The following is a 25,819-nucleotide window of genomic DNA, read 5'->3' on the forward strand; positions in this document are numbered from 1 at the left end:
CAGACTACCCCTTGATACTCGACGAAGCAAACGAGAGGAGGAGAAGCAGTACGTGCTGCATTGCTGAAATGGGTATTGAAGAAACGAGTATGCGGAACGAGAAAATAGAAGGGCCCTGATGGCACCCGCCCCGACGGGGTTACGGTCGTACAGGGGTGAGGAATTCGAAATGTATTGACAGACAAGGCGTAGTCACGCGACCCACGAGGACCAGGCTGCACGGGATATCCGGAGAGGGACGGCCCTCGTAATGAGCGACAGAATAGAAAACAGCAACAAACCTCGCCCGGCAGTCGGAGGGCCCATTTGCTTTGTCCGGTTTCCCAAGCCCCCTCCATACCGACATTCACATACTCTTCGTATGCTTCCAAACCGTGTGTTTTGGCCGAACAGGCGACACCCTTGCAGAGGAAAAAAAAGAGGGGGGGACCTGATAATGGCGAGGGTTGTAACCCCTTCTCAGGACACACACTAGCGATGCGAACGCACAATAGGGTTGGTTAGAGCTTCACTGAGGGGTGCCAAAGAAGAAGGTGTGCGGGTCGGGAGACGTGCAAATCAGGGTGTATATTGCAGTAAGGCTTGCAAATCGGTGCGCAATGCGCAAAGACGTGGTTCAGAGGAACGAGGAGTCGCGAGTAGTGAAAGCATTTGAGACGAGAAGGGAAAATTTACTCATCCTAGCCAGGGTATGACGGAAGGTGGTACGATCCAAATGAGGGTGTGGTTGAGCTTGAACTGCGTCCATGGAGTCTCCCATTCATGTGATGCCTCCAAAGTTTGGAGATCCGTTTAACGGATAAGCGCTCAGCAACAAGTGGAAAAGATACGTAACGAGGCGCCGTTTTCCGTGCAGAAACGTTCTTCAGGGGTCTAAGCTCTTGACGTGAGGCGTGAGAAGGAAGCACGTCGAGTGGCCGAAAAGGAGAATCGTGAGCAAGCCAAATTGGAAGACCTCGCAGAAAGCGCTCAGATCTGGAGATCCCAAGTTGGCTCTTCTCTCAAAGAGAAATCTAGGAGTGTTCTAATTTCTACGCCTGTCCCCGGAAGGACAGGTGTAACTGACAGCGACGACTGGCCGCCGCACAAAATGGATCTCGAAGTCATCAGATGGGAAACTATCGCTGTTCAGGGAGTATCGCGAAGGAGCACGCGGACGATACGGTCTTCCCGGCGAGGTCTGGACTGAACCAGAGGGTTTAAATTGCTGCAAATTAAGGATGTCGCATATAGGGGGTGAAGACGATCGAGGCGCTCGCGGGAGAAACGGGTGCCAAAGGCGCAGAACCGCAAGTGATTCGGAACGGCGTTTCCACACGAGGAGGGCATCGACGTTTCTACACCCGACCCTATCGCTGGGTCTCGAATCCAATCCGCCATCGTAATAAGAGGCGAAGGGGGTTGGGTAGTATAGTCAGGAAAGCTGGAAGTCAGGAAGTCCCACAGTACCTCACCCCGCCCATACCTCGGGGTACGGTTGCGTGCGTGCTCAAGCGCTCTGACGAATAGAAAGAGGTGCTGAACAGGTTAATGGCACACGCCCCGAGAGCCGTCATGCCGTACGGAACTTACGCGCTGATCCACGGGAGAAAACGGTGAAGGGGCGAGAGACAAACTGCGTGATACGTGGACCACGGAGCAGACGTGGTCACGAGGGTACGCGCCTCCGAGGCGTGCGGTACGCTCATTCAGGGGAAAGGCATGAAGAGCTCGCTTCACGCCTCCCTCACGGGGGAGAGAAGGCCGGAGCGACGTTCGATCGCGTCGCTAGTCGCGCCTCTGTAGGGAGGCGACGAGCAAGAGAAGCCGCTCCACATGCTCCTCAAGCCGGGAAGGAGAGTCTGGGGCCCTCCGGCCAATGGGAGCTCGTTAATTCGGGTATGTCGAAAATTGCCCGTGCGTGCTCCTCAGCCCCGCAGGGACCATTTGGCCAATCGGAGCTCGTCGAATTCCGGTCGAGCCGGACAACCATCTCGTCCGAGCTCGCGCGTTAACCCCTCACCGCGTTTCTCCCCCAGAGGCGCCGTCCACCTTGGACCAGACGAGGAGGTCGCCGGCAGAGGGAGGCGACGGGAGGGAAAACGCAGCGGCGGCCGTGGGGAGCGCCGCAACACGGGACGGCGGGGCGAGTTCGTGCGACGCCGTGCCACTCCTCTGGGCGTGGCAGCACGTGCCCTCACGGATCAGAGCATATCGAGCTGCACCGTCGAAACGGAAGGAGGGGACGAGGAGTTCACGCCCCCTTGTGGTACGAGTACGACACTCGGCGAACCGCCACCGTGGATTCCCGCCTCCAATGCGCCTGCTCGCCCGGAACGACCGAACACCGGACTCCGCCGCGGGTCGCCAACCCTCCGAGGAAGGGGAAGGGCCAGAGGAGCAAACACCGACCGTAGGTACACTAAAAAACGAGGGGGGGCGAAGAAAGCTTTTACGGCACAGGAGCGAAGGGGCGGCGCTAGACGCTGCTCAAGGCGGTTAGGAAACGTCCTCCCGGTCATGTCTCGCCGAGGCGGGAGCCATTGACCCCGGCGGACAGTAACCAGGGTATCGACGAATGGCGGTATCGAGGTCTGCCAAAGTCGGCATGGCTGCCCCGGACGGCGCACCAGCGGCACTCGGATTGGCCCCGGCGCCGTCTGAGCCGTATGGGTCGCGAATAATACCCCCCCAGGGGGCATAAGGATCGCACAGTACCGGCGCGCTCGCGTTGGTCCCGCGCACCCCCGCCGGAGGGGCACCTGGCAGCTGGTCGCGCTCTTGGCGGTACCGATCGCGATCGGCCGCTGCGCGCTCGTAGGCGCTGGCCTGTACCCGGGCCTCCTCCCGCAAGGAGTGAGCCTCGCGCTGTGACTGCTGCCACGCCAAGGAGAGCGCGTCACGTTCCCCGGTGATACGACGCGTCTCCGCGCTCCGGGCAAGGAACCACTCCACCAGTGTGGAGAGGAGAGCCCCCACGGTCCACGACCGCTCGCCGGACGCACTCAGCACCCCGGCGAGCGCGGGGATACCCTCGATGTCCCTCTTCGAGAAGCCGAGGTCTCGAACCGCCACCCCCAGGGAACCGGGAACCTCGGGAGGAGGAAGGGGCGGCATCGGAGCCGCCGTTTGGGTCCCCGTCGCGACGTGCGACCCGGCACGAGTGCCAAGAGGAACGGAAGGCGAGAAGCAAGGAGGTTGAAGACTCGAGAGGACCGGGGCTGCAGTTACAGCGTCCAAATCGCGGTATCGCTTGCGCCGAGTTCGCCGCGATTCAGACCCCACTCCGCCGCGTTTGCCCGGCAGCTCGACCGAAGTCGAGCCGGCCGTCGGGCGCGCGACGAAGGAGTCGGATGTCAAGTCGTAAGAGAGATATGCGCTCTGGCCTCCGGTCGTGTAGTCGGTCCAGTACCGGTGGTTGCGCTCGCTCACCTCCGCTGCTCTCGTCATGAGGACGACCACGGCGCGAAATGACCAACGTACGTGAACGGACACGCGCTCGAGAGGGTGTATAGGGGCGTCCGGAAGGCCCGCCGTCACTCGCTCAAGAAACGCGATCGTGTCGGGCGACTGGAGAAACACGCGTCCGTGCGCACCAACCTCGGCCATAAAGGCACTGCACAGAGACAAGGCCCACTCCCTCTCGAAATTATAGACCAACCGGGAGTGGGAAGGGTGCTGCGGGTCGAGACCCGCAAACCCAAAGTGCTTGAGAGCCGGCGGGAGGAGGGGATGGACCCCTAGCGACGGAAAAGACGCCCGGACCGAGAAGGGCAACGCGGGGAAATCCTCGATGGATAAGCCGCGTTCGAAAGCCGCCGAGGAGTAGACGCGCCCGTCCTCCTCGGCGGAGTGACGGTAGACGGACCAGTCGTACTGCGCGATCCCGATGGCATACAAGCGCATTAATGAGCAAGCTGATTTTTGCAGCGCGACGCGAGGCTTCGTGTAGCCGTAGGGGCGCGGAGTCACGTACAGACCGGGGATCTCGGGAAGGAGGAAACGACGAGCGTCGACTGCGCTCCGACTATACAGGAAAAACGCCATCTTGTCGATGTAGAGCACCTCGTCAACACTGTCGGCGAATGTGCGATCCCCGGGGATCTCCTCGGGGATCTGATAGACAATGCCGTTACCGCCCGACACCAGCCGCCCAAGGGCGGCCGAGGCCGCCTCCGAAAGGCCTACGTCGTGTATCTGCCGGATACGCCGCAAATCAGGACGAAGCTGAGGACGGGTGAGTAATTCGCCAAGGGTGATACCAGTACGGCTGTGACGAAGCCAGCCGTACTGTAGCTGCTCGAGAGGGAGAGGAGCAGAGCGCTCTAGAGGTGAGCCGAACCATCTGGTGGTTGACGACACGAGGCCCGCCTCGCCGGCCGTAAAGGAGCCGCGGTCGCCAACGGGTGCGACACGCGAACCCGGGGATTCCGGGAACGAGATGCCGGGTCCCTGCGATAAAGGACCCGCACTGCGAGGACGGAGGGCCTCCGAGAGGCCAGCGGGAGAAGTGACCGGCGCCGCGACGCCGGGGTCCGACTCTAGCCTACGCGGCTCGTCGGCCTCCGACGCAGGCAACGGCGCGGCTCCTGCCGGCGCGAACACCAAGGCCGTACGAGCGCGCCGCGACTTCTGGAACGCGATGACAGGCGCTCTCGTAGGAGCCACGGGACCCACGGAGGGGGGAGTAGAGACACCCGCGGCATCGGCCGCCGCGATGGACGGGCCGGTAGCGTCCCCCGACGAGGCGGGGAGCGGGGGTGTCATAACGCGAGGAGCCGCCGGCGCGCGTGACGAGCAAGCGGGCGTGCGCGAGTGGAAGCAGAGGAGTCACGAAGTGGAAAGGAGGGATTATCGGGGAGACAGCACGCGACACCCCTCGCCAAGGGGGATTGCTGCAACGAAAGCTATCACGACACGCGACCGCGGACGGTCACCCTTAAGGGGGGGGCCGTGTGGTATAACCCCCCCCCTGGGGGCTTTATTTTAGATTAGATCAACTCAGAATCGGATCGGTTACTGTAGGGCTCGATGCTCTACAGTACCACCACGTGTACCCCCGAGTACAGGGGGCGCACGTGTACACGTGTACGCGCGGGACCGAAGAGCGCACACACACGTGTACTGTCAGCCCCGATGGCTGAAAGTATTACAGTGCCGACCGACCGCTACAGTACATCGGTACTGTACTATTATGATAGGTTGTTTTGTATATTAAATATGAAGCGGACCGGCGGCGGTGGAGGAGGACAAGCACGGACTTGTCACCCACCGACCGTCAAGGTCCGACTTCCCGCTTATTCTAAGGTAGCGCTCGCTAACTACCTTAGAGCGGCACCGAGCGCGGGTTGAGGACGCGCGCGGTACGCCCACGAGTCGGCTCTGCCTCCGCCCGTCGGTACTGGATCGTCACCCAGTACCGCACCGGGGCGTCGAGGCGTCGAACCGCTCGCGCGTACCGGCGTCCTCCCCGTTCCCGCTCTACCACGCTACCCGGGCCCGCTGCCCGGTGCCGTTAGCTGGTGTCCCGCTTCACCCCCGTCTTCCCGTTCGGACGGGGTCTACGTCGAGCTGTGCATACACCCCTCTCCGTTGGGGGTGTTTATGCTACAGGTAAGACCATTTACCTCCCACCAATTTATGGTGCTACAGGAGGGCCCACAGAAAATGGCCCTCCCGTAGTCGCCGATACGGCTGGCCCCTGCGGGACAGAAAACCGCCTGGGACGCTTCGCGACAGAAAAGCGACAGCTGTATCGGTCGAGCAGAAGAAGTGCACCCGGCGCTCAAGGCTACACCTCGGAGGGTACAGAAAACACCTCCGAGGAAGAAGACACAAGACGTCGCCACAGGGCGACGCGCAAGAACCGCGACGGACGCTACGCCCGATACCGCGATGCCGGAGGGGTCGGTTACCCCTCTGATGATAACCGCAAAGGACGCTATACGCGATACCGCGATGCCGGAGGAGGTGGATACCCCTCCGATGACGAGGACACCGAGTCGGACAGATCGCGCGGAAGCGACCGCAGAGACCGCAATGCGCGCGACCGACGTCGATTCCGGCGAGAAAACTCCGATCCGGAGGGCTACAGTAGCCCCGGCGGAGAAGGAGACCGCTATCGCAGGGGCAGAGACCGCCGGTCTGCCCCGAGGCGGGACCCGAAACGGTTGCCCGTGATCAGGCCGCTGAACGACCTGGTCACCAAGGCCGTCGACTACCGCACGTATAGGCTGGAAAATCGCAGTGCGCGCTACGACGCGAGTACTGCGCGGCGAGTTAACCGATATCGGAAGAAGTTGGACGTCCAGCTGAAAACTCACTCGTTCGGTGGTCAAGATCCAATCGCGGTGCTAGGATTTCTCGCGCGCTTCAAGATGGCCTGCGACCACAATAGGGTCAGCGAAGGCGCTGCCGTATGGTGTTTCCAGTTCTATTTGACTGGGCAGGCTCACGCCTTGCTCCAGTCCAGGCTACACGGGAACACCATGGCGTTCGATGCGGAGCAGCGCGATATGCTCGAAACCTACGCAGAAGTTGTTAACTTTTTATTACGCACGTACGCGACTGACGAAGTTATTTCCGAAGCGGTCGGTGATGTCACGTCCTTCTGTCAGAGCTCAAATATGACGGAGGAGGTGTACAGTAACCAGTTGTGGGACAAAGCGTTGCGCTGCGGAACCGTATTTTCGGACAGGCGCTTGAAGTCCCTTTTCGTTGAGGGACTTCTGCCAGCGACGTGCGCGCAGGTGCGGAATTATCTCGCGACGCATCCGGGCGTAGACTATCAAGCAGTGGCACGCTACGCGCAAGCGATAGGCGACACGCACCGCTCGGCTCGAAGACAGGCGACCTCGTTCGCGTCGCCTCAAGCACTGTCCGATTCGATGAGAAAATTCACGCGCAACGCGCGGACAAGGCCCGTGCTGCCGGTCGAGTCCCTATCTGAACTCTCGACAACGAGCGGAACCGACACGGAGGAGATACTGGCGGTGACGGACCAGCCGGTGACGCCGAGCTCGCTTAGCTCGGCGCCGACTAGCTACCATCCGTCACCGGCCTCTTCCCCGGCGGGCGCACCGATGGCGCCCGCCCAACAAGGTGACGCGCCCGCATATCCGTACGGAAGGCCAGTACAGAACCAGCGGGTCCGGTTCTTTAACCAAGGATTACCTGGACCCCCGCCGCGTCGGTTCTGTCTGGACCTGACCCACCGACAGGAGCAATGTCCTGTGGTGGCGGATAGCGCGCTGCGTTCGAAGCTTTTGCAGGCCCGCGAGGCCAATTATCAAAAGCTTCAGATCCGTCAAGGTCTCCGCCTAGGTTCGCCGTTCGAGCGTCAACCGCCGACCGCGTGGCGAAATTTGCGTGCGCAGGCTCCCACGGGCATCAACGTGGTCGAGCCGCGCGAGACCGTCCAATCGGAAGAACCCGCGTTAACGCTGACGGACGAGGGGCCCGAGGACCTTGGGTTGACGGGGGAAGCCGGGGAGGACGCGTAGAGCGTCGACGATCCTCCCCGTGCCAAGCCTCAATAAACAAGGCACCCTGTCGACCGCTTCGGTACGCGCGCAATCGCAGAGCCGAACGGCCGAAGCGGCAATTTGCTTCTTCAAGAAGCAAAATTATAAGGTCACCGCAACGGTCGGACAACGACGCGCGATGATGCGCGCCATCACGCCGGTTCTAGATTCGGGCGCCGGTCCGAATCTAATCCACCTACGCAGTGTGGCAGAACCGTGGCGCGCTGCCATCCAGTCCGCGCGGAGCCCGCCGCTCATCGACACTTCGAATAGGTCGATGAAGGCCCTCGGCGAGCTCAAGCTGTACGTCCGGATTGGTGAGTTCGTCTCGCGCGTACCGTTCTTGGTCGTCACCAACCTTGCGGTAGACTGTATCCTCGGAACCACGTTCCTGGATCGCCACGTGAAGGCGATCCTACTACCGCATAGGAAGGTGCTGTTCCATCATGCGCCGTCCGTAGCGCTGACGGGAGTCACACCCTCGAGGCACGACCGCAAGATGGCCTCGAGGGGACCGTGGCAGCAGCTCCCGCAGGAGGAAAATTCGTCCGACCGGAAGCGCGCGCAGTTCCCAACGAACGTACCGTCACGGAAAATTCGCGTGGTCAAGGGAGTCACGATACCCCCGATGACCCAAGCGATGGTACGCGTCGCAACACCGGTTGGGGGGCTTTGCTTCCTGCAAAACCACCCCAAAACGGCGCATAAGAATTTATGCCTGATGGCCAAGGGGTCATGGACCTCTTCCCGGGCGAGCTGTTTACGGTGCTTGTTAGCAACTTCGGAAACCGCGCGGTCCACGTCCCCAAGCATACCGTTGTTGGTCTCGCGTTGCCATCCCCCACACACATCCTGACACTTGGCGTGTCGGTCCCCGGAGAGGCCGACGCTAAGGAAGGGGGAGGAAACAAAAATAATTCCTCGACCGCTACGGAGGAACAGGCGCGACACGAACAACCAGTTACGGACGATGGCAGAAGAAAATCCTCCACCGCTACGGAAGGATACGCGCGTCGCAAAGAATCCGCTACGGACGAGGGCAGGATTAATTCCTCACCCGCGGGGGAAGGTGCGCCACGAGAAGGACCCGTTACGGACGATGGCAGAATTAAATCCACCACCGCTACGGGAGGAGGCGCGCGACGCGAAGAACCGGAAACGGACGACGCCCACAGTGGCAATCCCGCTAACGCGGATGAGCGGACCGATACGGACGCGGAGAAGACCCGCTCGTGGGAAGAAGACGTCCATATTGGTGCAGAAGACAGTACCGTCCGGTCGGAAATTATGGACATGCTGTCCGAGTTCAAGGACATGTGGTCCGGCCACTTGGGTAAGATCGATGCTACGAAGCATCGCATCGAGCTGAAGCCCGGTGCGAAGCCGATCTACTAAGCACCCCACCGAGCCGGACCCATCGCGCGCGAGAAGGAGAAGAAGGAAATCGACCGCATGCTGCGGACGGGAGTCATCGAACCGACATCGGCCGAGTGGGCGAGCCCCGTGGTCTTCGTCCCTGAAAAGGACGGGACCATGCCGTTCTGCGTGGACTATCGCAAGCTAAACGCCGTTACGGTTCGCGACTCCTACCCACTACCGCGCATGGACGAATGTATCGACTCGCTCGGCGATGCCACTGTCTTTACCACGCTAGACTGTAATAGCGGGTATTGGAAGGTGGAGGTCGCCGAGGAGGACCGCGATAAAACTACATTCGCATCGCATTCGGGCCTCTACCGCTTTCTACGCATGCCGTTCGGTCTCAAAAACGCGCCTGCGACATTTCAACGGGCGGTCGACATCATCCTGTCCCGCGTGAAATGGGAGACCGCGCTGGTCTACCTCGATGACGTCATCGTCCACTCGCGAACCGTTACGGAACATATGGCGCACGTGCGCGAGGTACTACGGCTTCTACATACTGCGGGCGTGTCGCTAAAATTGGCGAAGTGCGCTTTTTTCGACACCTCCGTAACCTATCTCGGGCACGTCATCCGTCCGGGACGGTTGGAGGTGGAGCGACGCAACGTCATCGCGATCGAGCGCCCGCGCGCGCCTACCAACCAAACGGAACTGCGATCCTTTCTCGGGATGTGCAACGTCTACCGACGGTTTGTGCCAGGATTGGCGAAGATCGCCGCGCCGCTGCATAAGAAGACCGGCAAGAATCAGCCCTACGAGTTCGAGATCTTAACCGATGCCGAATACGCAGCGTTTGAGGAATTGAAGCGGCGCCTCGTGTCGCCGCCAATCCTCGCGCTGCCCCGCTACGGACGTAAATATACGCTGGACACCGACGCGTGCGGACACCAAGTGTGTTGCGCCCTTCTACAGGAGCAACTCGATGGAGGTACTCGACCGATCGGATATTTAGGCTGCGCGTTGACGGATGCGGAGCGCAATTATACGACTACCGAAAAGGAATGCTTGGCGTAGTGTGGAGCATCCTCACCCTACGGCCGTACCTATACGGAAGCGCGTTTAACCTCCGCACGGATCACGAGGCCCTACGCTGGGTCCTCAATTTAGCGGACAGTTCCGGTCGGCTCGCTCGCTGGCGCCTGCGCTTGGCGGAGTACGACTACGAGGTACAGTACCGCCCAGCCGTCAACCACCAACTCGCGGACGGCGTATCGCGCTTACGTACCGATAGAGGAGACACCGAACCGGTAGATGATGAGGTCCCGTGCTTCGCGGTCCAGTACGATGAGGGCAGCGAGGCCCTCCTGGACAATGTGCACTGGGACCCGCCGCAAGACCGTCCGGACGGTTGTCACGCGCTCGCGATAACTCCCGAGGAACGCGACGCTGCGTCCATCTCGGTTGAGGAATTTCTACGCGAACAAGCTGAGGACGCCTTCTGTCGCTTCGCAGCGGAAACCGTCGGGACGCCGAACTCGAAGTTCGACATCGACCGTTACGGATTTCTCGTGAGGACGTCCCCGCTGGACGGGACCCTGCAGCGCGTGGTACCGACTCGGTTGCGCCCCCGAGTACTGTACTTGGCACACCATCCGAGGTTGGCAGGTCACCCGGGAGCGACGCGTATGTACTACACCCTTCGCAGGGAGTACTACTGGCCACACATGGCCAAGGACGCGTTTTCGACCGTACGGAATTGCACCTCGTGTGCTGCGACCCGCGGGACGCTTTTCAAGAACCAAAAGGATCTCAAGCTGTTCCCCGCGGCGGGCCCCCTCGAGTTTGTCGCGATGGACCTCCTGGGGCCCCTGCCCAAGACCGCGCACGGAAACCAACACGTGTTGGTAATTACCAACCGGTTCTCCAAGCTAACGCACAGTATCCCGCTCCGGACCACAACCGCTTCGGTCGTCGCAAACGCGTTTTTGGACAACTGGGTCTACGTCTACGGAGCCCTGCGCTGCGTAATAACCGACAATGGCCCTCAGTTCGCTGCGAAATTCTTCGACGCGGTATGCGCCCTCCTGGGGGTGCGGCATTATCTCACGACGGCCTACCACCCCTAGTCGAATGGGCAGACCGAACGGTTCAATCGCACGCTGGTGCAACGCCTCTGGCAATACGTGGAGGAGCACCAGCGCGATTGGGACGACTACATGCAGCCGCTGACCTTCGCGTACAATACGCAGGTCCACCGGTCGACGGAGGCGACTCCGTTCGACCTGGTGTTAACGCGGCCACCGTCCGGTTTAATTCTCCGCGGTACTGTACCGCAGGACGCGGGGACCCATCGAGAGGACCCGCGGACCCCGGTGCAGTACAAGCGCGCTACGCTGCGCAAGCTTCGCGACGCGCTCGACCGTGCTCGGAGGAAATGAACCGCATCGCAAAAGCGGTACAAGGACAATTTTAACAAGAAGGTCCGCTTCCGTTCGGTCGTTGTGGCGGGCGATTTTGTCTACGTTGATCGCCCGCCCCGCCCGTTGACAAGGGTCGAGCGACGCACGCGTACGCAAGGTACGACCGGAACGGACGAGCTCTCTGTCAAACTTCTACCAAAGACAGAGGGCCCGTTTCGCGTGCGTTCCGCTACGGACACCACGGTCCTCATCGAGAAGGACGGTGTGGAGAACCGCGTGAGCATCGACCGCGTTACGAAAATGCCGCGCGGGCCGGGGGATACTGTCACCTCGGCCATTCCATCCGCATCGGACGCACAAGCCGCTACGCCCCCCCCGGAATACGTCGTTGACGGCATCGTGGGACACCGTACGACCCGCGGCGGCACCGAGTACAAGGTTCGCTGGTACGGGTACGCCGCTTCCGACGATACCTACGAGCCCTCCGAGGGGCTCCCGCAGCCGTTTATCGACCGTTATTGGCGTACGCGCCAAGGGCGGGCACGTGCGCAAGCGTAGCGCGCCCCGAGGTCCCGCATGGCCACACCGCCAAGACGACTTCGCCATCACGTGCTGCGCATCGCCGCGCGCGCGCGCCGCGGACAAGTGATAGGATCATCATTAATCGGTCTTGTTTATGGGAAGCGAGGCCCCTAATGGGCTACGCAAAAGGGGGCGACCAACGGGTCGGGGCTCAAGAACGACGCGTGCGCTTAGCCAGCGGAGCCGCCGCGGCATGTTCGGGCGCGAGGCGCGAGGCCCCGACCGTGGCGGCAGGCATCGGCGGCGCCGCGAGACGTTGGCTGACGACCGCGAGGATGTCCTGCACGCCACGGAGCTTCTCGTGATGCTCGACGCGCTCACGCTCCGCCGCGGAGGAGGCCTCTCGGAGCGCCGCGACGGTCGTCTTCAACTGCTTGACTTGGTGCATCCACTCGCGCGCCTGCAGTAGCGCCTTCTCAACCGACGAAGGAACTGTTGCCCCCTCGAAGGAGCAAGCGTACTGCAGGGCAGTGAACGCGGCCTCCTCACGGAGGCGCCCCGGGGAAGACCGGCCGGACGGTTGCGGAGCGGAAGGAGGCAGCATCAGAGCGGGACGATGATCGCCTTCGGAACCGGTCACCACGGTGATGTGTGAGGGGCTTGAGGTGGGGGCCGAAATTCGCACGACACCGGGGGGTTCTCTTAAGTCGCGTCGCTCTGGTACAAACCCCTTCGGTGAGTCGCTCTGGATCGAGGCCACGCGAGCGGATCCGCCGCGGGCCGGTACCGCGGTCTCGACGACGCTTCTCACCGCACCGGTTCCAGCATCGCGCCGCGGCGCGATTTCGGCATCGGCAAGCAATCCGCCCGTGTCACCCGCGTCGACTGTGTCGACCGCGCCGTCCACGTCGACCGCGACGGTCGCGTCCGCTAGACCGGGGGCCGCGCTGCCACCATCGGCACCGGTCTCGGCCTCGGCTCCGGAGGGCATTGGTAAGGTGCACCGCTGGTTCCAGCTCAACCACACGAAGTCCGGTCGGCCGCTCCAATCCTTACCCTCGATGAAGGCCAACAGCTGCGTCGCGTATGTCGCGTCAAACGCCGTACCCTCGAGGATCCCCGCGATACCGACCGAGCGGATTAAATCGATGAGCCCCGCCGAGAGGCGGAAGAGCAGGCCGCGCTCACCGAACGGTTCCTCGCGCCGTGCGATCAGCCGCGGGTCGGGACACTTCGTGAAGAACGGCAGTCCTTCGCGAGCGGCGTGTAAGAAGCACAGGAGGGCCAAGACCGCCCATTCGGAAAGCATGATCGCGTGCACCAAGACGCGCGTTCGCTCCGTTTCCGCGGATTCCGATCGGCGGAGCGGCAACCAATGCGCCGCCACGTACGCCATGACGCTCGGCGTCGGTACGCACAGGTACTCCGGCGCCTCGAACCTCGACCAGTTCGTCGGCAGAGCGGGGTACAGGCCGCGCTGCGCTGGGCACCGAGAAAGACTTGGTGCTGTGCCACATGTGGAAGAAATCGTCCACCCGGCGCCAGCGCAGCCGGCTCTCGCGCGCTGCGTCCTCACCCAACCGCGCTCGGTTCGCAACGCTGTACCAGCTGTCGAAAGGCCGCGGAAAGGCCACCAAGCGGACGTCGGGCGCGAGGCCCTCGTAGCGGCGATACCGACCGAAGAGGTTCAGCAGCGAGACGTGGTACTTTTCCTTGCCCTCGCAGCGGACATAGAGCAAGTCACTGCCCGCCGCGGCCACCTTCCGACACGGAGCGTGACGCCATCGCGCCTTCTACGCGCCGGCGCTGTTCTTTTGCGCCACGGCACCGCGCCCGGACGGAGTCTTGATCGCGCGCACCATCGGAATGGCCGCGAACCTCGCCGCGTCCAGCAAGTCCCCTGGACATATTCCTCGACAGCAATCGGAGGCTTGCGGCCCGCGGCGCGTCGGCGTGCGCGCCGGCGGCGGTGGTCCATCGAGGACCCGGGCCACAGTGAGCGTACGGAGTCGACGCAGCTGCGCAGCCAGGCCGGGGTACTCGGGGCGGTGAATACCGGCCTCAGCGACGTTGTCGCCCCCTGTCCGGCCGGTGGAAGCGCTACGCTACTCGACGGCGCCGGCGCCGCGTACGGCGCCTCGGAAGCGGCCCTTATGAGCGCCGTGCCCGCAGCGGGCAGCGGCGACATAGGAGGCGGCGGCAGCTCCACGGGGAGCCCTGGGTCCGCCTCAACCGTTCTTGGAGCCGCGCCCGCGAGGGGCAGCGACGAGGACTGTGTTGCTTGGGCGCCCAGTGGTGGCGAACCGACCGGTACGGGCGAATCAACTGGCGCTTGCGCGGGCCTCGCCACTCCAGTGAACGGTTGCAGGCCGTCGCGAAGGCGTCGCCGCGGTTGGAAGGTGGGACCGACCGGCGCCGCCGCCGGAGCCCGAGGCGGATTCAACGGCTGTCTGTACGCGCGCACAGCAGAAGTGTCGCGATGACCGTCCATAGGTTGGTTGAAGAGCCGCTGTAGGGGGATGTCGTCGTCGCTGTCGGAGGAGGTTTCTGAGTTCGCAGGGGAGTGTTGGGGAAGAATTGGGGGGTCAGTGTGGATTGCGTGGGGAGAATCGGAAGACGCGCTCTCTGAATCGGATGAACCCGCGGCGATATATACTGCCAGCTCGCCGACGAGCCAGGGGGCGTGATCGTCTGCACGGGGGGGTTTCTGTCCCGCATCGTGCGCGATAGAAGGAAACGTCCGGAACGGACCCGCGCGGTCGAGTAGAGGGTCGCTACGGGGACGTAGCGAAAGCTAAGGGGAGAGGTCTGTAGTATAATGACCGGCGCGAGCGCGCGGGGGTCATCGGACGGCCGTGGACGGTATACACGTGGGCGGTTGTGCCCACGTGTAGCGAGCGCGCGTGCGTGCCGAGCGGTCGTAATCTGGCGTACGTGTGTAGCATGAGCGCAGATCAGCATTAGATTTAGAATTAGATCGCGCGCGCGCACACACGTGTACTGTCAGGACTGTCAGGACGCCCGCACACACGTGTACTGTCAGGACTGTCAGGACGCCCGCATACACGTGTACTGTCAGGACTGTCGGGACGCCCGCACACACGTGTACTGTCAGGACTGTCAGGGCGCGCGCACACACGTGTACTGTCAGGACTGTCGGGACGCCCGCACACACGTGTACTGTCAGGACTGTCAGGGCGCGCGCACACACGTGTACTGTCAGGACTGTCGGGACGCCCGCACACACGTGTATCATCGGCGCGCGCGCACACACGTGTATGGACAGCGCTACAGTAGCTGAGTACGGTAGCTCAGCACTGTAACGCGCTACAGTGCAGTACGGACTGTACTGTAGCCCTGTATGATAGACGCGACAGACGCGTAATTGTATATTAAACCACGGGAACCGACGGCGGCGGAGGGAAGGCAAGCATCGGCTTGGCGAGACCCTCACCGTCGGCTAACCCGGAACGCTTACTCTAACTCGCGCACGCTCTCTCTGTTCGCGTTTTAGAGTAGAAGGACACGGGTAGCGGACGCGTACGTGCGCGTGTGAGCTAGGATCCGCCTCCGCCCGTCGGCACTGGAGCGTCACCCAGTGCCGCGCCGGGGCGTCGAGGCGTCGATCCGCTCTACCGCGTACACTAACGCGTTCGCGACCCGACCCGCTCTACCACCGCTACCGGCCCGTGTCCTTCCTCACGCGTTGCTTACTGGTCCTTTCTGTTCTTCTCGCGTTCTACAGAGCCTCTTACGCGGACTGAGCATACACCCCTGTCGTTAGGGTGTTTATGCTACAGTGGTCTCCCGACCTAGAAGGCCACGCGATTATCGCGAGAAGAATATCGTTCGAATCCGCGTCCGCGCGCGTCGAAATGGAAGAGGGAACCGCCAACTCGATTCAGACGGAACCGGCGAATATGGAGTCAACCGCGCGCCGCGCCTCCGAGTCAGGCGCGCTGCGCGCCCCCTTCGGCGGCGGCGCCGCAGGTCCTACCGACCGCGAACCGTCGCCTGGGTTTTCAGAAGGACGCGCTCGCGCGATGTATGACAGGATCGCGGAATACATCGAGGACGTCCGGACCTCGCTTCGAATTGACGTCTCGGACGCGGTATATACGCGCTGTATGGAAGAGCTACGCTCGCTTCGCGAAGGAAGGTTTGACCGCGTCTCCCAATCCTTGGAGAACCTCCGAGCGCTAGTCGACCAGCTACAGAGTCGGCTAGCGCTCGTTGAGGATTCGCGTCTCGATTCCCCTGTCGAGGACAGGGAAGGCCGCCCTGAGAGGTCGGCCTCATCAAGACGACCCGACGCACAACCCTTCCCGTCGGCGGAGCAAATACACGCGTTTGCCCATATGGCCGCGGAACTCAACTCGACGCGGAGACGCGCTCGCGAGGTGGAACAGACCCCGACCAACAGGTCGCCCGGGGCTCCTGCAAGGGGGCCCGGTCCCACTGTTCCCCCGATCGCGTCAGACGCACCGGAGTTCCAACCGACGGGTGCCGGATCCAGTCGGTACGCGGATGGCCCAAGACCACCAATGGACGCGAATGTCGCGTCCGAAACCCAAGCCCTCCCGTATGTCGCCGGAGACATACGGGGGATGAGACGCGTACCGTATGCGGACGACCAGGACCGTGGAGGAGCCGCCCGCGGATCAAGAGAACCGATTCTCTCTTTCGATCCTCGCTGGGGCGGCTACCAGCCGGTGGACCTCACCGCGCATCCCGGTCCGGTCGATATCCGAACGCTGCCCGTCACCCCTTTCGGGACGTTGGGACCCGCGGCACCCGGGGTTGAGCCCGTCCATACCATGATACAGGAGTTCAGCGATGTCGCGAACTACCGCATGTATCGGTTGGACAATACGTCGAGGCTCGTTACCTCGGGAGACGCGGGACGGATCGCGAAGTACGTCCAGCGCTGTCGTGGGATTCGACCCACGATGCGCAGCTTCGACGGCACTGACGCGATTCAGTTACTACCGTTCTTGAAGGATATACGTATCACCTTCAACGCGCAACACCTAACCGAAGGTGTTGCCGTCCGCGTCTTCGCGCATTTTCTTGAACGCGACGCGGAAAGATTGTATACGAGTTACACCATGCGCGGACTACGCGCTGGCCAGCTTCACGACGACGTAAGCTGGCCTGGCCTCGTCAACCAGTTCATCAAACGCTACCTCACGGACGACGTGTTAGGTGAAGCGTATGATACAGTCGCGACCGCGCGACAGCAACCCCACGAGACGGAGAACGCGTACGCGGATCGATTGGAGTCTGCCGCGTTCCGATGCACCGCGGTGTTCACCGAACAAGCACTCGCGCATTATTTCGTGCGCGGACTAGCCCCGGCGACCCGAGCCGCCGTGGCTGAGACGGTGCAACGACTGCCCAGATCGCAGAAGACAGACCTCTCAAGCATCCGCCGTATAGCGACGGCGGAAGGTACTACCTTCCGCGCGCGTCGCGGCCTACCCCTGCCGGATCCGAAACCGGCAGGGAGAGCGGGTCGACCATCGAGGTCGAACGCGACAAGTTCACCCGCGACAGCGCTCCATATTGGAGAAGATGAGTGGCAGGCCGACCCTGTCCTCATCGCGCGAGGCATGGAGCAAGAGGGAGGTCGACCTCCCACACCGGCGTCAACGCGGTCGACCGGAAGCTTCGCCACCGCGTTCGCGCATACTCCGCGCCTGCCAAGTGGTACGGACCACAAGGTGCAGGAGCTGGACATTTCGCGTCAAGGAGGGGATCGCATATCGGCAAGCGTCCCCAAGTTAACCGAAGAGGAGACGCGTCACGCGGCATCTTTCGCATCCACAGACGGTAGCGCGTACGTCTGTTGGCTATGCCGTACGTACGGGCATGCCATGTACGCGTGTCCATTCCTGTCGCCCGAGCAACGGATGTTCACCGCGTACAGGAATTACAAGTACCAGATGGAGACGCGTCCTGGGATGCACAACCTCCTCCAGCAATCGGTTCGCGAGGACCGATTTCCGCGTCAAGGGTACCCGAGTCGAGCGGGTGCGGGCGCCCGCTTCCCGCCCCGCGGTGGCGGGTACCGTCGTAACGAACTCGACCAACGCGGGAGACGCGACTTCCGCCAGGCGGACACGCGATATCCGCGTCAAGACGGAAGGGGAGACCGGGACCGTTCCCGACTCCCGCCGGGGGTACAGAACGCGATAATGTACCTCCAGGACTGGGCAGAGGATACGCATGCCCCGCCCAGGGGGGAACGCGAAGGAGATCCGGCACCCGCGGCCCCGCAAATTCTGCAACGTCCGGACGTGGTGAATCAAGGCCTCGAAGTATCCGAATACTTCGACGAAGCCGCGAGACCGAGATGGACCACGCCCGCGCCCCCACTCGTCGAGGGACGCGGAGGCGCGCCAGCTATCGGTAGCGACGCGCTTAGCTCCGATAGCTCCGGTAGCTCAAAAAACGCGTAAAGACGGTTACGTTCGCGCGGTCGCGTGAGCCGTCTTGTCCATATCCCATCGACCCGTCACCGCGAGCCCGACAAGGGCACGGGGGATATTTACCGATAATATCCCCCACTCCCCCACGCGAAGACGCCGAAACCCGCGTGATTCCGGCGCAGGAAATAAGGGACGTCGTGGCTTCCGTATGCCCGACGCCCGAGAAGAAACCCCCGGAGCCCCCCGTAGGCTCTAAGCTGCGGGAGGACCGCGAACCGCCCAAGGACGCGACTTGTCGTGCGGACGTCAACGAACAACAGACGTCCCGAGACCAAGGAAGAAGGGCGCGTAAACGCGGAAAGAGCCGTCGCCGACGCCCCAGGCGAAACGACCTCGCGAATCAGACCGCGCCGATGGTTGTCGACGGCGTCATCTGCTTGATGACGTCGAAGATATATAATGTCCTCGGCTCGATCGCCACGGAGGACAACGCGTTCAAGCCCCACACTATCGCCGTTGATACGTGCTCGGGATACAATTTGGTGAGGAAGGCCGACCTTCCTCCCGACTGGACGCGTTACGTAATACGCGACGCGCCTCTGCCCCGGCTGGCAGGCGCGAATAGCAACCCGCTCAAGCTTAGCGCGGTTGTCCGGTTGGCCGTCCGGCTCCGGAACACGACGTTCCGAGTTCCGTTCGTCGTCGCGGACCAGCTCGCGGTTCCCGTTCTCCTTGGGACCGCGTTCATTGACGCGCACGTGCGTCGTATCGATGTCGACGCACAGAAGCTTGAACTCCGTCAAGGTGGCTCCATTGCCATTGTCGACGGGAGGGGGGAGCCGTCTCCCCCGACCAGACGACAAGGCCGTCAGACGAGCCGAGCTGACGTACGCGAAGAAGCCCCGCAGGCGATCCGTATTGCCCGCTGGGTTACCATCCCCGCGATGTCACAAGCTCGCGTACGGGTGACGACCGCGGGGAAAGGGCTCGTCTTCTTGGAGCCAAAGCCGTCGCTTCAGCACCGCCTCGGGGTGAGGTTGACCAACGGCGTAGCCGAGGTCCTACCGCACCAGACCTTCGAGGCCGTCGTCGCGAATTTTTCGCGTTGCACAAGGCGGCTACCAAAGCACACCGTCGTTGGCTACGCGAAACGAAACCCCCTCGCGATCCTAACGCCCGAGCGCCGGGTCGCGGAGGAGATCGCGCACGCGTTGCACCTTACCGACTTGGACGACCAAGTCGGTGAGGTAGGAGCTGGCCGACCAAGCTCCGCCGAGGAGGTGATCGCGAACGCGGAGGTACGATCCGCGGAGTACCCCTCGCCGACGGAGGGCACTGTACGCGTACCAGATAAGGATCCCAAAAATCCCGCCACGGATTGGGAAAAGGGAGTGGATTTGTCATACATCAGTGATGACAGGTTACGCGGACAAGTCCTCGAGATGCTACGCAAGCACTCGGGCTTGTGGGACGGTACGCTCGGAACGATCCGAGCGACGGAACACCGTATCCCCCTCGAGCCAGGCACGAAGCCCATCCGCTCGATGCCCTATCGGAAGGGGCCCGCGATGCGCGAAATGGTCGCGAAAGAGGTCCACAAGATGCTGAATGCGGGAGTCATCGAACCCGCCAGCACCGAGTGGGCCTCTCCGGTAGTCCTAGTTCCAAAGAAGGACGGAACCCTTCGGTTCTGCGTGGACTACCGGCGCGTGAACGCGAAGACGCTAGCGGATTCGTATCCGCTGCCGCGTATGGACGATTGTATAGATTCGCTGGGCGACGCAGCAGTCTTCACGACGCTAGACTGCAACTCCGGCTACTGGCAGATACCAGTCGCGCCGGAGGACCGTGACAAGACGACGTTCACCACGCACATGGGGACTTTTCGCCACCTACGGATGCCGTTTGGGCTGAAAGGGGCACCGGCCACCTTTCAGCGCGCGCTCGACATCATCCTCTCAGGCGTCCGTTGGCAGATCTGCCTCGTCTATTTGGATGATGTCATCGTCTTTTCGCGTACGCACGAGGAGCACGCGAAACACCTCGACACTGTCTTGAGCCTGTTGGGGAGCGCTGGCATCTCCCTCAAGCTCAAGAAGTGTAGCTTCTTTCAGCCCAAGGTCCATTACCTGGGGCACGTTATATCCCCAGGTAAGCTCAGCGTCGCGGAGACCGCAGCCGACGCGTTCGGGACGTTCACGTTCCCGAGGACGCTGACGCAGGTGCGCTCGTTCCTCGGGGCGTGCAACGTCTACCGCCGCTTCGTCAAGGGATTCGCGAAAATCGCCCGTCCACTGACGGATATGACGCGTAAGGATGCCGACCCCGACTTCGACCATCCCACCGAGTCGCAACTACACGCGTTCGAGGAGCTCAAGTCGCGGATGCTCGCCCCACCTATACTCGCGCTTCCGCGGTATGGACGACCGTACATGATAGATACGGACGCGAGCGCGTATCAGCTTGGCTGCACGCTGTTGCAGGAGCACGACGGGTCCAACGACTGGCGCCCCGTCGGCTACTGGTCCTACTCGCTGAACGACAGCGAGAGGAACTACAGCGCGACTGAACGCGAGTGTTTCGCCGTAGTGTGGGCCGTCCGCACACTACGACCGTACGTAGAAGGCACCAAGTTCACCGTCCGTACGGATCACGACGCGTTGAGGTGGCTCATGTCCCTCACCGAAAGTTCCGGAAGACTCACGCGTTGGCGGCTACGTCTGGCTGAATACGACTTCACCATTCAGTACCGCCCCGGACGCGTGCATCAGGTTCCGGACGCGTTATCGCGTCTCATCTCGCCGAGGGTCGCCGACGACCCTCGACCAGTCGTCGAGGTGGATGACGACATTCCCACCTTCGACGCGGGCACTACAGTACGCGACGTCTCGGACGAGCTCGTGGATCACGTCTGCACCGCGAAGTGTGACCACAAGACCGTCCAGGTGCTCGTCACCACGCGGAAGCACACCGAGACGCAAAGAAGAACGCGTGCCCGAGCACGCGACGAGCCAAGGGGCGATGACGAAGCCCCGGCTCTAGAAGGACCCCACACGCTGTGGGAGGAGACCGAAGAATTTGACGCGATCGATATAGAACGCGTAGAAGGCAACGAAGCGGACGCGTCTGACTCCCCGGTCGCCCCACCGCAGGACGACCTGCCGGCCCCTCTTACGATAGAGGAGATATCCGAGGAGCAACGCGTTGACGACTTCTGCCAAACGTTATTAGCAAGACAGTCTGAGTCCAAGGACTCCGCGTTCTTCGAGGACCACCAAGGGGTGCTGAGGCGCAGACACCCCTTCGACCCTGACATCGTTCAGGTGGTGGTGCCTCGGACCTTACGTGCTCGCTTGCTGCGGCTCTGCCACAACCCGGCCATCGCGGGACACCCGGGGCAGAACCGCATGTACCAAACGCTCCGTCGCGAATATTATTGGCCACATCTGGCCGCGGACGTCGCGTCTACCGTGCGAGGGTGCCGTACCTGCGCGATGAATCGCGTTAAATTACGGAAACATCTCAACCGATTGAGACTGTTCCCCGCAACGCGTCCGCTGGAGAGTCTCGCGATAGACATCCTGGGACCACTCCCGAAGACCAAGGCAGGGAAACGATTCCTCCTGGTCATAACGGACCGCTTCACGAAGCTCACACAAGTCGTCGCGCTTCGAACCATCACCGCGTATACGGTCGCGATCGCGTTCTGCGACGCGTGGGTCTTCAAGTATGGCGTGCCGCGTTCGCTATTATCGGACAACGGTCCGCAATTTAACGCGAAGTTCTTCCAGAGTGTGTGCCGCGTCCTGGGGATAACCAACATGTACACCTCCGCGTACCATCCCCAGACGAACGGGCAGGTTGAACGCTACAACCGGACGATCCCGTCAATGCTTCGTAACTACGTGAACGAACATCAGGACGATTGGGACGTGTACGTGGGGCCGTTGACTTACGCGTACAACTCCCACGTACACCGAACTACGCGTACGACACCTTTCGAGCTCGTGCTTAGCAGACCCCCGCCGGAGTTCTCTCTCCGCAGAGTCGACGGGGACGCTCCCCCTCCGGATAGGGGGACGCAGCGGGCAGAGTTCCTCAAGACCCTCGACGCGACAATACAGAAGGCCTACGGAAGCCTGCGCCGTACGCAGGCCCGTTACAAACGCGACTTCGATAAACGCGTTCGAAGGATCAACGCGCGCCTCAAGCCCGGTGACTACGCGTATGTCAACCCCACTGACGGGTCGAAGACGTCGAACAAGCTCGCGTCACCGGCCGTTGGACCATACCGCATCTTGGCTAACGACCGACGCACGATCACGATCGATCGTGATGGGGTGACGGAGCGCGTCTCCGCAGACCGCTGCGTGTACGCGCCGCCCCCTGCAAACGCGCCACGCGCAAGTACTACCACCCCGGGTGACCTTGCTGACAAGGTCACCGAGGGCACACGGTACGCCGTCGAACGGCTACTGAAACATCGCGTGATGGGAGACGGAACTATCGAGTTCCTCATCAAGTGGGCGGATTACAACACGCCCACCTGGACCGCAAGAACCCACGTGCCGGAGGAGCTAGTGTCGCGCTACGCTCAGCGACTCCGGACGCGTACAGGGCGAGACCTCTCCTCGGAGGTGAACGCGGACGTTCACTGTTAAGGAGAGGGCCCTTAACCGCTACTTTACGGCTAAACTAGCCCCTCGCGGTTAGAATCACGTTACGCGTACGAAAGGACAGGTGTTGCAAATGCAGGGAGACACAAGACATCGCGAGTCGACAGAACGGTATGGACAAACGGGCCCGGTCACGCGACGCAAAAAGGCCGAACGGTACCAAAAGCCGGCAGAGACCCGCCGCCTTGAAAATAAGAATACGAAACGAAGGCGGGGTAACATGTTGCCCTATTAGCGGAATAGCGCGATTATCCACGTTCTCTCGGGCCAGGAAGACGCCTCGATCGAGGACCCACGGCCGTCGGTGCCGAAGGGTTGCGTCACACGCGTGTGAGAACATGGACGGAAAAGTAAGTCCCAGTTGGGGGCCTAACACGCGTAAGAATTCGCCACAGGGACCCGCGCGGAGACGCGAAGCTACGCGAAAGCAGAAAGGGAAGGGGGCTGGACGAACACCAATCACTGTACCCTGAGAGCAATATACCGAGAAGGCACCGCCGCCCGCCGCAGACACTACTGTCAATCACCGGCGGCGCCCCCAAAAATAATCGGTGAAATACATTCGGGGGAGACACTGTACGCCAAATCATGCGCACCGCGGCCTCAGCAACGATCCGCCGCCGCCCCGGAAATAATCAAAAAAAAGGGGAGTAATTTACAGTGAAGCAATGCGCACGTGTGCACGTGCGCAGGCGACCGACAGGACGGGTGGGGGAGCGACACGCAATCGGACAGCGAAAAGCAGCGTGTGCGACGCGTTGCCCTTCGGTGGGGTACGAACCACGTTGCACGAGAGGGGGAAGGGTAAGAGCGTCGGCACCGGCCTCCCTCTGCCCCATCGCAATGGCGGCCCCCGCGCACGCCGCACGGGGCGAACTACGACGAAGATTCCGCGCTTCGCCTCGCCCGCTCATACGCGCCGAGAGCTTCATCGCGCAGTTAACGTCGACGAAATCATCGCGTCGTCGCCACGCGGCAACGCGCGGACGCGCATACCACAGAGCGCCTCCGCCGGTCAGCCGCGTGGCTGCACGCCTCCGCCACCGCGTGCGCGCTTTCACCGCGGCCGGAGAACAGGCGTAACGCGATAGGGGACCTCGGATGGCGACCCCGTACACTTCCTGCCGCCCTTCCCGATGGGGCGGAGAGGAGAACGTGTATCAGGGGACCGCGCGCAAGGCACCCCCGCGATGCACGGGGGACTCGATAAGGCCGTAACGCGAAAAATTAGAGTCACCACGGGCGCGGCGAAGCGAACCACGCCCGCGCCTCGGTCAGACGACACAGACGCGCAGCCCACGACAAGTACAGGACGACCTCTGAGGGGACGAGCTCAGCCACGCGAAGGGACGCGACCGCGCGGAATCCCGCTCGGGGTGCGAAGGCGGGGGGGAGACGACTCCTCCCCGACGTTTTATTGTACGCACCGCCACGCTCGCGCGCTCGCCGACGCAAGAAGAGGGGGGGCCGCGACGCTAGCGACTAGCGTCATTAGACGGCACTGTAGATTCCGGACCATAGTGGCCCAGAGGACAGTACCCCGGGTATCGCCGGACCTCCGTGGCCATCGATGCTAGGCTGGGCAGCGCGAGGCGCGCCGTGGGACCGCCCGTACGCACGGCGGAGTCGCCCGGAGCCAGGCCGCCGGTTGGGGGCGAGTCGGTCCCATAATTCGCGTAAGGATCGCGGACCGCCGGAGGAGCCAGAACGCGGTCAGGAGCGTGGACCTGGGGCGCCACCGCGGATCGGGCGGAACGCAAGCCGTCCCGCTCACGTCGGTAGCGGTCGCGGTCGTACAGTACGCGTTCGTATGCCTCCGTCTGGCGCTCGGACACCTCGCGCAAGGACATCAGCTCGCGATTTACGCGCTGCAGCTCCGACGTCTGTACACCGAGGTCGTCCCGAAGCCGCCGCGCCTCGTCACTTCTGGCCACGAACCAGCTTCCCAGGGTCGCAATCAACGAGCCCACGGTCCAGGTACGACGACCCACCGACCCCAAGGCACGCGTCAGCTCGGGGATGGCTGCAAGCTCGCTTTGGGACAGTACGAGATCGCGTACGAGACCCCCGATCGCTGTCCCCTCATCCGCGGCGTCCAGAGGGGGGACCGGCAGGACAGGCACAGGGCGGGACGCTCCCCCTGTATAGTCGCGTGGGTTGGCAACCGATGCCGCCCGGAAAGGGGTTGACCCCACGTCAATGGGAGCAGCGCCCACCGCGTCTAGGTCTCGGTAACGCTTACGCCGACCACGCCGGCTCTCGGAACCAACTCCCCCCCGCTTGCCGGTGCTGCCGACGACCGGCGAGATCGGGGAAGGACGCGCCACGAAAACGTCAGCAGTCGGGTTGTACGTGAGAAAGGAACTCCGGACACCAGTGGTGTAATCCATCCAGGATCTGCGGTGCTGTGCGCTGACGTCACCCGCGCGGATCATTAGCCCGACAGCCTGCTCGAATGTCCACGGGACATGCGACGAGCCTCGCTCGGAGGGATGCACCGACGCGTCGGGAAGGCTTGTCACGAGTCGCTCGAAGTGGGTGACGGTTTAAAGCGGTTGGAGGAACACTCGCGCGTTAACGTGTACCTCCGCCATGAAGGCGCAACACACGGACCAAGCCCACTCACGCTGACAATTGTACGCGAGTCGCGAGCGGCCTGGGTGTTGAGAGTCCGCACACGCGAAGCCAAAATGCTTCAAGACGGGCGGCAGGAGGGGATGAACCCCTAACGAGGGGAAGCTCTCCCTGACGTCCAGGGGGAGGACCGGGAAGTCCCCCGACGACAAGCCCGACGCGAAGGCCGCGGAAGGAATAATACGGCCGTCCGCCTCGTCCGGATGCCGATAGGCAGACCAGTCGTGGTGCGCGAATCCCACCGCGTGGAGACGCATCAGGGAACAAGAGGA

The sequence above is a fragment of the Chondrus crispus genome, genomic scaffold (genome assembly GCF_000350225.1).
Source record: "Chondrus crispus Stackhouse genomic scaffold, scaffold_32, whole genome shotgun sequence".
NCBI classification, from domain to species: Eukaryota; Rhodophyta; class Florideophyceae; order Gigartinales; family Gigartinaceae; genus Chondrus; species Chondrus crispus.